The following is a 10,544-nucleotide window of genomic DNA, read 5'->3' as shown; positions in this document are numbered from 1 at the left end:
TAGTGGTATAGTTGGATAAGTAGGGTGTCGAATTCAGGGAACGGAAATTAATCTAATAACCAATTTTAACTAGCAAGTAATAAAAGTAAAAGGGTTTTTCTCTAGTTTTACAAGAATAGAAACTTAAACACAGCACTTAAGAACTTAACTAACTAAAAAATTAAAGCAAATGACAAATTCACCAAATTTAATAAAGGGTTTCTGTTTAGGTTCAACCAATTCACTCCTATGGTTATTTAAATGATAGATTAATTATTATTGGTTACCAACTATAGTGGTTAGTTTCATGTTCATTACTCCTAACCCTTAGATAATTAATCAATTCAAGCAGTGGCCAATTGTTTAACCTAATTAATTCCCTAGTTCAATTGTTTTGATTAAATAAGATTTGTAGTTGGTTAATCAAGTTGGTGTTTCAATTAACCTCTTGTTTGTTGGTTTCTCAAACAAGCTCACACATTAATTTACCCATTCTCTAATTAATCCTAGTTTCATACTCATTATTCCTAAGCATATGATGAAGTTTTCACATAACATATGAGGTTAACACTAAGAGATGTTCATGCAGCTTAATTGCCTTCCAGTTAACAAAAAATAGTTGTCATTAATGCATAAGGTTCTGTAACAAACTTAATTTAATAAAATCACCAAATAACAATCAATCAAAAAGTATAATTAAACCATAGGATTAACTTGGTCTTCCCCTACAGAAACAAAATGAATTTAGTTCATAGTCATAGCAAAAATAAACTCAAAAACAAATTCAAGTAAGCTAAACATGCTCAATTCCTAAGGTAAAGTGGAATGATTATCCTAAATTGCCTTTATTCTTCAAAGGATTGAAGGTTAGGGTTTCTCAGCTCTCCCAAGGGGTTCTTCAATCACAGGTGAAGCTCCAAAAACGCCAGAAGTCCCCTCCATTCGGATAATGGTTTGGTATTTATAATTATAACAAAACAGGGTGTACTCGGCGATTAGCAGACCCAACTCGCCGAGCAGAAGCTTGTTATCCGTCTTATACCAGGAGTCTAGACTTATCTTCTGGAATACTCTAGTGTACTCACCGAGTAGCCATGCTTTTGTCCCTCATTCTTCATTCTTTGGTCTCTAATTACTTCTCCTTGTTCCCTTTCACTTCCAAGCATGTCTTTTGAACTGAAAACAAAATTTAAACATTATTAAGTACCTTTTGTCCACATTATACACATAATTTGCTAAAAATGAATAAAAATTTATGCTAATTATATGACTAATTATGCAAATATCAAAATACCCTACACTTGACTTTTGCTTGCCCCCAAGCAAAACTGAATTTTAACACATTAGAACCACATATGACAACTCCAATCTAACCCAGCCATTATGCCAAGACCGTAACGCATGCATTTGTGTCTGAAGTTTTCCTAAATACCCCCATACTCTAAATACTCACAATCCTCATAAACATTCGCCCACTCACGCCGAACTATGCTCATTTTATGCATCCCTCCGAATCCATCCTTAGAAAACCTCTTAACCTCAAGGTATTTTTGGTTTAGCAACCCAAGCATACATAATCTAGATAATTACAATTTATGATACCACATTGGAGCTCTTTGGAATTCTTCACTATTTTTTTTATCTTTGATTTCTTTGAATTCACCACCTTGTTGTTTGATTTTTGGTATCTTCAACTTTTGAATTACTTCAGAATTTCTGATCTTTCACTTCATACTTTAACTTTGATGCTCCAAAAATTCTTCAAACTTTTCTTGTAATTCTCTCTCTTTTTTTCTTTAACATGTAACTCACTTTTTTTTCACTCAAAACCCTACATGCCTAAGCAGGGGCGCTCAACTTCAACCTTTATTGGTTAACGATAGTAATTTTCCTGGATACATTTCTGGTACACAATGCTAAACATATTACATCCTTCAAACTAAGCGAGTTCGTGTTTTTGTCCCATGATTTCACTAGAATAAGGAAGCCACAAATTCACTAGAATGTATATAGGCTCAACTAAACATTTGGGTTTTCATGCAATTATCAACACAATTCTAACATGGAACCCTAATTGCTTTTACCAAAATTTTCTAAATTAATTCCTAAGTAATATTTTTGGTATGCAAAATTTTTAAAATTAGTCCTAAATTAAGATTCTAAATTTTCTAATATGTGACCAACCCCCTACCCCACACTTATTTTATGCAATGCCCTCATTGCATATCATGCAAAAATAAAAATGCAAACTATAGAGAGAATTGGAACAAACTCCCCTGGGGTAGCAGTCGATAGGTTGATAACTTTTCTCTTCAGCTCCATCTTCAATTGACTTTAGACATTACAGCTCATACATGTCTTGGGTGTCATTCGTCTCATGTGGTTGACTGCTTGAAAATATCAAGGAAAAAGCTTCTTAGAAATCTCCAGTAACAATGCTTCACGAAAAATGGACAAGTACTGCAGTGAAAATGCTCAACACAGCTCTAGAACTCGAAAAATGTCAATCTACTCGACGAGTAGTACCGTGTACTCGGCGAGTATCTCTTAATTTGCAATTATTACGTGTAATGACCCATGTACTCGCCGAGTAGAAGTTGTGCACTCGGCGAAGAGGCGTTGTATTGCCAAAACTGATCCAACTTGTGTTCTTCTTGATTCAGGTTTTGAATTTGAATAATTCATTGACCCTTTCTCTAAACCTTTCAGCAGCAACACCCTCTATTACTCTCAACTCTAACGGACTCAATCCTAAGGACAAAACTTCACACTCTTACTTGAACGTTCCTCACTTTAACTTCAACCTTGACCCTTAACACTTTAATATGCTTCCTAACTTTTCAATCCTGAAAAAAAATGCAGACAAAAGTGAAAGCAACCAAAACAAAAGTCCTAACAACAAAATAAAATCATCCAAGTTTCACAAGTTGTTCAAATCAAACATCACGAAAATAAATTAAAAACACAAAAGAAACATTCCTTATTCTTCTTCCTCCATATTAGCTCCTCCAGCTCCACTTCCTCCTTCTTCATGCCTTCTCCTCATCCTTTCTTCCCAACTCATGATGTGGGGGTAGCCGGGTCTGGGTCTTGGTGCGATGTTCATTTTTTGGAAGAGATATTCAAATGATTGATTGTTATAGTTGACCCCTCTTCCAATGTCATCCAAGTAGCGTGGGTACTCAAGGTGATTCCATCCATCATTCTCTTCTTCCACCGGAATAACCGGTGGGTCTTCCCGTACCCGCTCGCTTCTTTGCCTCACTCGCCTTCCCAGCTCCTCGGGGATAGCCGGCTCATCCGCATGAGGAATAGAAAAGGAATCACCAAACTTTTCCACAATCCTCGCCCTCCTATATAATGAGGTGTTGAACGGAGGAGGATAAATGACTGTTAGCGCCCTTGACTCTTGCAAATCTAATACCCCAAACGACCTTGCAAGCCTCGTCACAAACATCCCTCCATTGATCTTGTAGTTCATCTTCTCCTTAACAACCCCTTCCGCAAGATACTTAGTTATGCAATAGGGGAGATTGCAGAAAACATCGGGAGTAATAATACTCCAAAGATAAAAGATGTCAAGGGCCGGGACCTTGTCCCAGTCCTTCCTCATATTGATCGTGCTTGCAACGAACCGATGAATGAGACGGTGGATTGGTGAACGTATGTGACCCTCATGTGCGGTAGATGGGATGTACACCTAGTTAGCAATAATGCTCCACCAGGTAGAAGCAACCATTTCCTCGGGAAGATCCTTGTGGTAATTCTCTAAAAAGGCTTCAAAATCTTCATTCAACATGGTGCTTTGCTCATAGATTCCAAGCCTCCATGAAAATTCTGCCATGCTGCATTGTCGCAGCTCCCCACCCAGAGAAAAAGAAATTACATTGGGATTGTAGTACTCACTACCACCTCGGAATGAGATGGTAGCAAAAAACTCCCAACATAATTCAGCATAGACCAGTTCGTGAATTTTGAATAGTTGTAACCAACCATCACATATGATGGTTGAATCCCCCAAATTACATTCCTTCACCAAATATGGTGTTAGCTCTTCTTCCAAACCAACTTTCCCCAACCAATCCCAATCCAATGCATTGGGTAAATGAATCCCCTTCTGTTTCAAAGCCTCCAACTTGTTTTTTGCACGGGCTTAAGACGATTTGGATGTGATTAGGCGGAACGAGAGCCACGGGATGTCCCCTTGGCTTCCCCCTCTTGAAGACTGACCCCTTTTGGACATGGTATCTGCATAACAACATTAAGAAAGCACAAAAAAAACAACACCCAACAATTAAAATCAAAATAAATAGATTTGTATAGCCTCCTACTTGCCGAGTTCATGTCCTACTCGGCGAGTAGGATGAACAGCGGGACCAAAATCTGCCGAACACATATGGGTCACCTAAAACACCCAATTTTGCATAGGGGTTTGTTGTACTAAGTCCAATAACGACTAATCCAAAAGAAATTTCTCCTAACATCTCCTAATTCATGGGAAAATTAAAACCCTAGAATTTGAGGAAACCCCCAAATCCGAATTTAGACAAAATAGGGGCAAATCAGTGATAAAGCTTGAACCTTTGATGAGTTCTAAGTGTAAAGATCATACCTTCTCCCTTGAAAGTCGAGGATTAAGCTAAAAATCGAAGAAATCACAGACATCGCTTGAAGGAGGCTGTGCACAGCAAGTATATGGGTAAAATGGGTGAAAATCCTTATTTCTCAGATTTTATACCAGTTGTGTAAGTTGGCTACTCTCCGAGTAAAAAGGATCTACTCGCCGAGTAAAAATGCTTTTACGCGTTTTATGGTTCATTTTGGCAAGTACTCGCCGAGTACACGTACCTACTCGGCGAGTAAAGCTTGTAGTTTGAAAAAAATTAAATTTTTTCTCATTTTTTAACCCTCCACCCCACACTCTAGGCATTGCTTGCCCTCAAGCAATTATATTTTCAAAAGAAGACGAATGAAAAAATCCTAAAACAATTAAAAAGAAAGTAAAGGAAAGAAAATGCAAACTCGAAACTCGAAACTCAGGTTGCCTCCCGGAAGCGCTTCTTTTTAAGGAGACATTAGCTAGACTCATCCCCTCTACGTGGCTGCAATTCCTTCCAGTAACATCAACTCTTCCATGCCTTCATTCCTTGGGACTCCTTCTTCATCCTTTTTGACCCTATGTCCATTGACCTTGAAAGGTGTTCCATCTTTTGACAGTAGCTCTATAGCACCATGTGGAAACCATCTCCACCAGAAAAGGACCATTCCATCTTGACTTGAGTTTTCCCGAGAAGAGTTTTAGCCTTGAACTAAAGAGCAACTCCTTTTGGCCTTCATGAAATTCTTTATTTTCCTTGATCCTCTTGTCATTCCAATTCTTAGTTTTCTCTTTATAGATCAAAAAACTAGTGTATGCATCATTTCTAAGTTCCTCAAGAGCATTCATTTGCATTAACCAGTTGTTCTTGAGCTCCTCCATGTTGATGTTGCACATCTTTAAAGCCCAAAAAGCTTTATGCTCTATCTCCACCGACAAATGACATTGCTTTCCATAAACTAACCTATATGGTGTAGTACCAATAGGGGTTTTGAAAGCTATACGGAAGGCCCGAAGTGAATCATCTAGCTTATCCGACCATTCTTTTCGATTGCTCCCCACCGATTTCTCCAAGATTCTCTTTAAAGCTCGATTTGTCACTTCGGTTTGTACTCTAGTTTGTGGATGGTAGGATCTAGAAAATTTATGGGTTACCCCATATTTCCTTAGCACCTTCTCTAATTGATCATTGGAAAAATAAGTGCCTCGGTCACTTATAAGAGCTTTCAGGACTCCAAATCTTGAAAATAACTTCTTTAAAAACCGCACCACCACCCGACCGTCATTAGTTGGCAAAGCTTGTGCCTCCGCCCACTTGGATACGTAATCCACCGCCACCAATATGTATTGGTTGCCTTTGGACATGGGAAATGGTCCCATGAAATCGATCCCCCATACATCAAATAATTCACACACTTGGATACTATGTTGTGGCATTTCATTTCGAGATGAAATGTTTCCCACTCTTTGACAGACATCACACTCTTTGACAAATTGGGTTGCATCTTTAAAAATAGTGGGCCAGTAAAACCCAATGTCAAAGATCTTCTTAGTAGTGTAATATGCTCCATGATGTCCACCCGTGGGCCCGCTATGACAATGCTCCAATATTTTCTGGCTTTCATTCCCGAACACGCATCTTCGTATGGTTCCATCCGTGCAGCTTCGGAAAAGATATGGTTCATCCCAAAAGTAATACTTTATCTTGGAAAAGAATTTCTTCTTTTGTTGACTTGTGAGATCTTTTGGGATATACTTGCTAGCTAAATAATTAGCTATATTTGCAAACCATGGTTTTTCTCCCACGGTCACCATAATGTACTCGTCCGGAAAATCATCTCCAACTCTATCTTCTTGTAATCGCGGGTTTTCAAGCCTTGACAAGTGGTCAGCTGCTACATTCTCCATCCCCTTTTTGTCTCGTATCTCTATGTCAAACTCTTGAAGAAGTAGCACCCATCGTATCAATCTTCGCTTGGCATCCTGTTTGGCAAATAAATACTTGATAGCAGAGTGATCAGTAAAATATGTTGTTTTATATAAAACTAAATAAGGACGGAATTTATCAAAAGCATATACTACAGCTAATAATTCTTTTTCCGTGGTGGTGTAATTTTCTTGGGCTGGATTTAAAGTCTTGCTAGCATAATATATGGGTCGAAAGTGCTTATCAACCCTTTGACCAAGGACAGCTCCTAATGCAAAGTCACTAGCATCACACATGATTTCAAATGGTAAATTCCAATTTGGTGCAATAATGATCGGGGCATTAGTTAATTTTTCCCTTAGAAATTCAAATGCCTCTAAACACTCTTTAGTAAAATTAAATGGTGCATCTTTTAGGAGTAATTGTGTTAGAGGTCTAGTTATTTTAGAAAAATCTTTTATAAAACGCTGGTAAAAACCTGCGTGACCTAGAAAACTTCTAATGCCCTTCACATTAGTTGGTGGGGGTAATTTGGCAATGGTGTCAATCTTTGCCCGATCCACTTCAATTCCCAATTTGGAAACATTGTGGCCCAAAACTATACCCTCCTTAACCATAAAGTGACATTTTTTCCAATTAAGGACTAAGTTGGTCTTTTCGTATCTAGCAAGCATTAGGTCAAGATTTGTGAGACAATCATGGAAGGAAGATCCAAAAACAGAAAAATCATCCATAAAAACTTCCATGAATTTTTCCACCATATCATGGAATATGGCTGTCATACACCTTTGAAAAGTCGCGGGTGCATTGCATAGCTCAAAGGCCATGCGTCTATAAGCGAAAGTCCCACTTGGGCAAGTAAATGTGGTCTTTTCTTGGTCCATTGGGTTTATGGGTATTTGAAAATAACCCGAGAATCCGTTTAGAAAGCAATAATAAATGTGGCCCGATAATCTTTCTAACATTTGATTAATAAAATGCAAGGGAAAATGGTCTTAACGAGTGGCCTCGTTTAGCTTTCGATAATCGATGCACACTCTCCAACCGGTTACCGTTCGTGTCGGAATAAGCTCATTCTTCTCGTTGGTTATGACCGTCATCCCTCCTTTCTTGGGCACCACTTGGACCGGACTCACCCACAGACTATCGGAAATGGAATATATAATCCCCGCATCTAAAAGCTTGACCATTTTTTTCTTTACCACCTCTTGCATATTTGGGTTTAGTCTTCTTTGGTGCTGCACAACCGGCTTTTCTCCTTCTTCCAAATTAATCTTGTGAGAGCAATAAGAGGGACTTATTCCCTTGATGTCGGTGATGCTCCATGCTATGGCCCGCTTTTGGTTCTTCAAAACTTGCACTAGTTCTTCCTTTTCAGATTTGGAAAGGTCAGAGGCTATAATGACTGGCTTTTGATGGCCATCTTCAAGGAAGGCATACTCCAAATCTTCTGGTAACTTCTTGAGCTCAGTTTTTGGGTTCTGATTGTTGTACTCGCCAAGTGCAGGTAAGGGACTCAGCGAGTTGGTAGCTGCATTTACAAATTCTGATTTTTCTAAGGATGAACTCGGCGAGTAGCTCAGCCCTACTCGGCGAGTAGAGCTGTCAGATTGCTTCACCAATTCTTCAAACTCAGCTTCTTCCAGCAGCCTTTCGATCTCCATTAAGTCTTTTTTTGCATCAAATTCTTCATCAAAAATTGTGAACTTGCTGGAATCTTCACTTATGCATTCCTCCAATAATTCATCAAGCATGTCAATTGAAAATGTTGTGTCGTCACTCTTCCTTGCATACTTCATAGCTTGATCTACCCCGAACGTGACTAAATCTTCTCCTACCCGCAAAGTGAGCTTTGGGTCCCTCATGTCTACTATAGCACTTGTCGTGTTGAGGAAGGGTCTTCCAAGGATGATTGGGACTTGAGGATCCGCCTCCATGTCTAGAATGATGAAATCAGCGGGAAATACAAACTTGTCCACTTTGACCAATAAGTCTTCACATATGCCTCTTAGAAAAGTGACTGTCTTGTTTGCTAAGTGAATCGCCATGCGAATTGGTCTTGGTTCCGAGATATCAAGCTTCTTGAAGAATGAATATGGCATGAGGTTTACGCTTGCTCCCAAATCGGCCAAAGCATGAATGGTAACCAAGTTGCCAAATTGGCAAGGTAAAGTTAAGCTCCTCGGGTCACCCTTCTTCTTTGGTAGCTTATTTAGCATAGCAGCTGAGCAGTTTTCATTGAGGACTACCTTCTTTACTTCCTCCGTCTTCCTTCTATTAGTGAGAAGTTCCTTAAGGAACTTTGCATATTTGGGCATTTGTACGACAGCTTCAATGAAGGGTATGTTGATTTGAAGGGCCTTGATATGATCTAGAAACTTCTTGTACTCCACTTCCTGCTTCTCTTTCTTAGACCGGGCTGGGTATGGCAATGGAGGCTGGTAAAGCTTTTCAGGGGTCTGATCCTTCAGATTTGGCAGTGGACTCGCCGAGTCCATATTTTGTACTCGGCGAGTAGAGCTGTCAGATTGGAGACTTTGATTTTCTGCTTGATTTTCTGCTTCCTTCTTCTGTGATTCTTTGGGTGCTTCATTCTGAATAGAGCCCAGAGGAGTGATTATTTTCCCACTTCTTGTTGTAACTATATTTATGTGCATGCCTCGTGGATTATTTTCGGTTTTACTAGGAATTTCGCCCGGTGATCTTTGGTTGATTTGTTGAGCAAGTTGCCCTAGCTGCATTTCTATGTTGTGGATAGATGCTTGCTGGTTTCTAAGCATGGTCCTTGTTTCCTGAATTGCAGCATCATGATCACTATGTCTCTTTTCTAAAGCAGCTACAAATTTGGTAAGCATTTCTTCCAAACTTGGTTTTCTTTCTTGTTCCTCCTTTTGGTAAAAACCTATTCCTTTCTGCCTGTACTTCTCCTCCTTAGCCTTCTTGTACTCTTCATAAGGGAGCCACTCTTTCTTTGGTTTCCGCCAATCTTCATCATATCGATCTCCACCTGAGTAACAAACTTGCACCTTCTTGTTGCCATTTTCATCCAAGTCGCAGTCTCTAGTAAGATGAGGCTCATTGCAGTTGCCACACCCTACTCGAATACCATTGATTGTTTGATCCATTTTATCCATCCTCCTATCCATGGTTTTTAGCATAGCCATGACCACGGACAAGTCTTCAGTAGCTGCATATGCGGCTCCCTGGTAACATCATTTCTTGGGTTGTGGTATTCTCTAGAGTTCTTAGAGAGTTCTTCAATCAATTCCTTGATCACCGGGGGTGGCTTCTTTGTGAGCGGGCCTTGCGAGTCATGTAATTGCCTAGTTGTGACATTGACTCCATCATAAAAGATTGAGACTTCTTGCTGGCTATTAAGGTCATGGTGCGGGCAATTTCTTAGCAAACTCTTGTACCTCTCCCAAGCTTCGTATAGCGACTCTCCAGCTTGCTGTTCAAAGTTGGCTATGGCCTTCTTCAACTTGGCTATCTTGGAAGGTGGGCAAAAGTGATCAATGAATTCTTCTTTCATCTTGGCCCATGTGGTGACTAATCCGGGGGGAAGTGACTTGAGCCAGTCTTTTGAAGCACCTTTGAATGTTACTGGAAGCATGCGAAGTAGCTGAGTTTCATGAGGCACATTTGGAACATTAAAGTAATCAGCTGCATCATTGACTTCATCCAAATTCTTATAGCCATCTTCGTGGTATTTTCCATAGAAAGGGATTTCTTTAACTAAAGCTAGGATATGACCCTTGAGCTCAAAAGTAGCAGTCGCAGGAATTGCGGGCTGCACAAGTCCCGGGCCAGTGTCGTCGCGCATCCTCTTCTTCCATTCTCACATGGGGATTTCATCAATGTTTGCCATGGTAAGAGCTAACTCGTCACCGGAATTGGAGTCGTGCCCGTATGTAGGTTCTTCTTCCTCCTCAGTGTCGTACTCGGTGTCTTCCTTGATCGGTTCATCACTTGCTAAAGATGCGCTGGATGCACCTGATTTGCTGCTCTTTTTCTTCCCAAAAACAGTCTTCAAATTAGACA

At 39.8% G+C, this 10,544-nt stretch overlaps 1 non-coding gene across 1 annotated transcript; it reads left to right on the top strand.

The window, feature by feature from the left end:
• The first annotated feature begins 9,880 nt into the window (after positions 1 to 9,880).
• On the top strand, positions 9,881 to 9,987 carry LOC111876062 (small nucleolar RNA R71). The gene has a single exon (XR_002844893.1). It is a non-coding gene; the product is annotated as a small nucleolar RNA R71 (small nucleolar RNA).
• Positions 9,988 to 10,544: the final 557 nt, after the last annotated feature.

This window comes from Lactuca sativa, chromosome 4 (genome assembly GCF_002870075.4).
Source record: "Lactuca sativa cultivar Salinas chromosome 4, Lsat_Salinas_v11, whole genome shotgun sequence".
Classification (NCBI taxonomy): Eukaryota; Viridiplantae; Streptophyta; class Magnoliopsida; order Asterales; family Asteraceae; genus Lactuca; species Lactuca sativa.
Note: the sequence above shows the minus strand (reverse complement) of the source record. Positions and strands in the feature narration are given on the sequence as shown.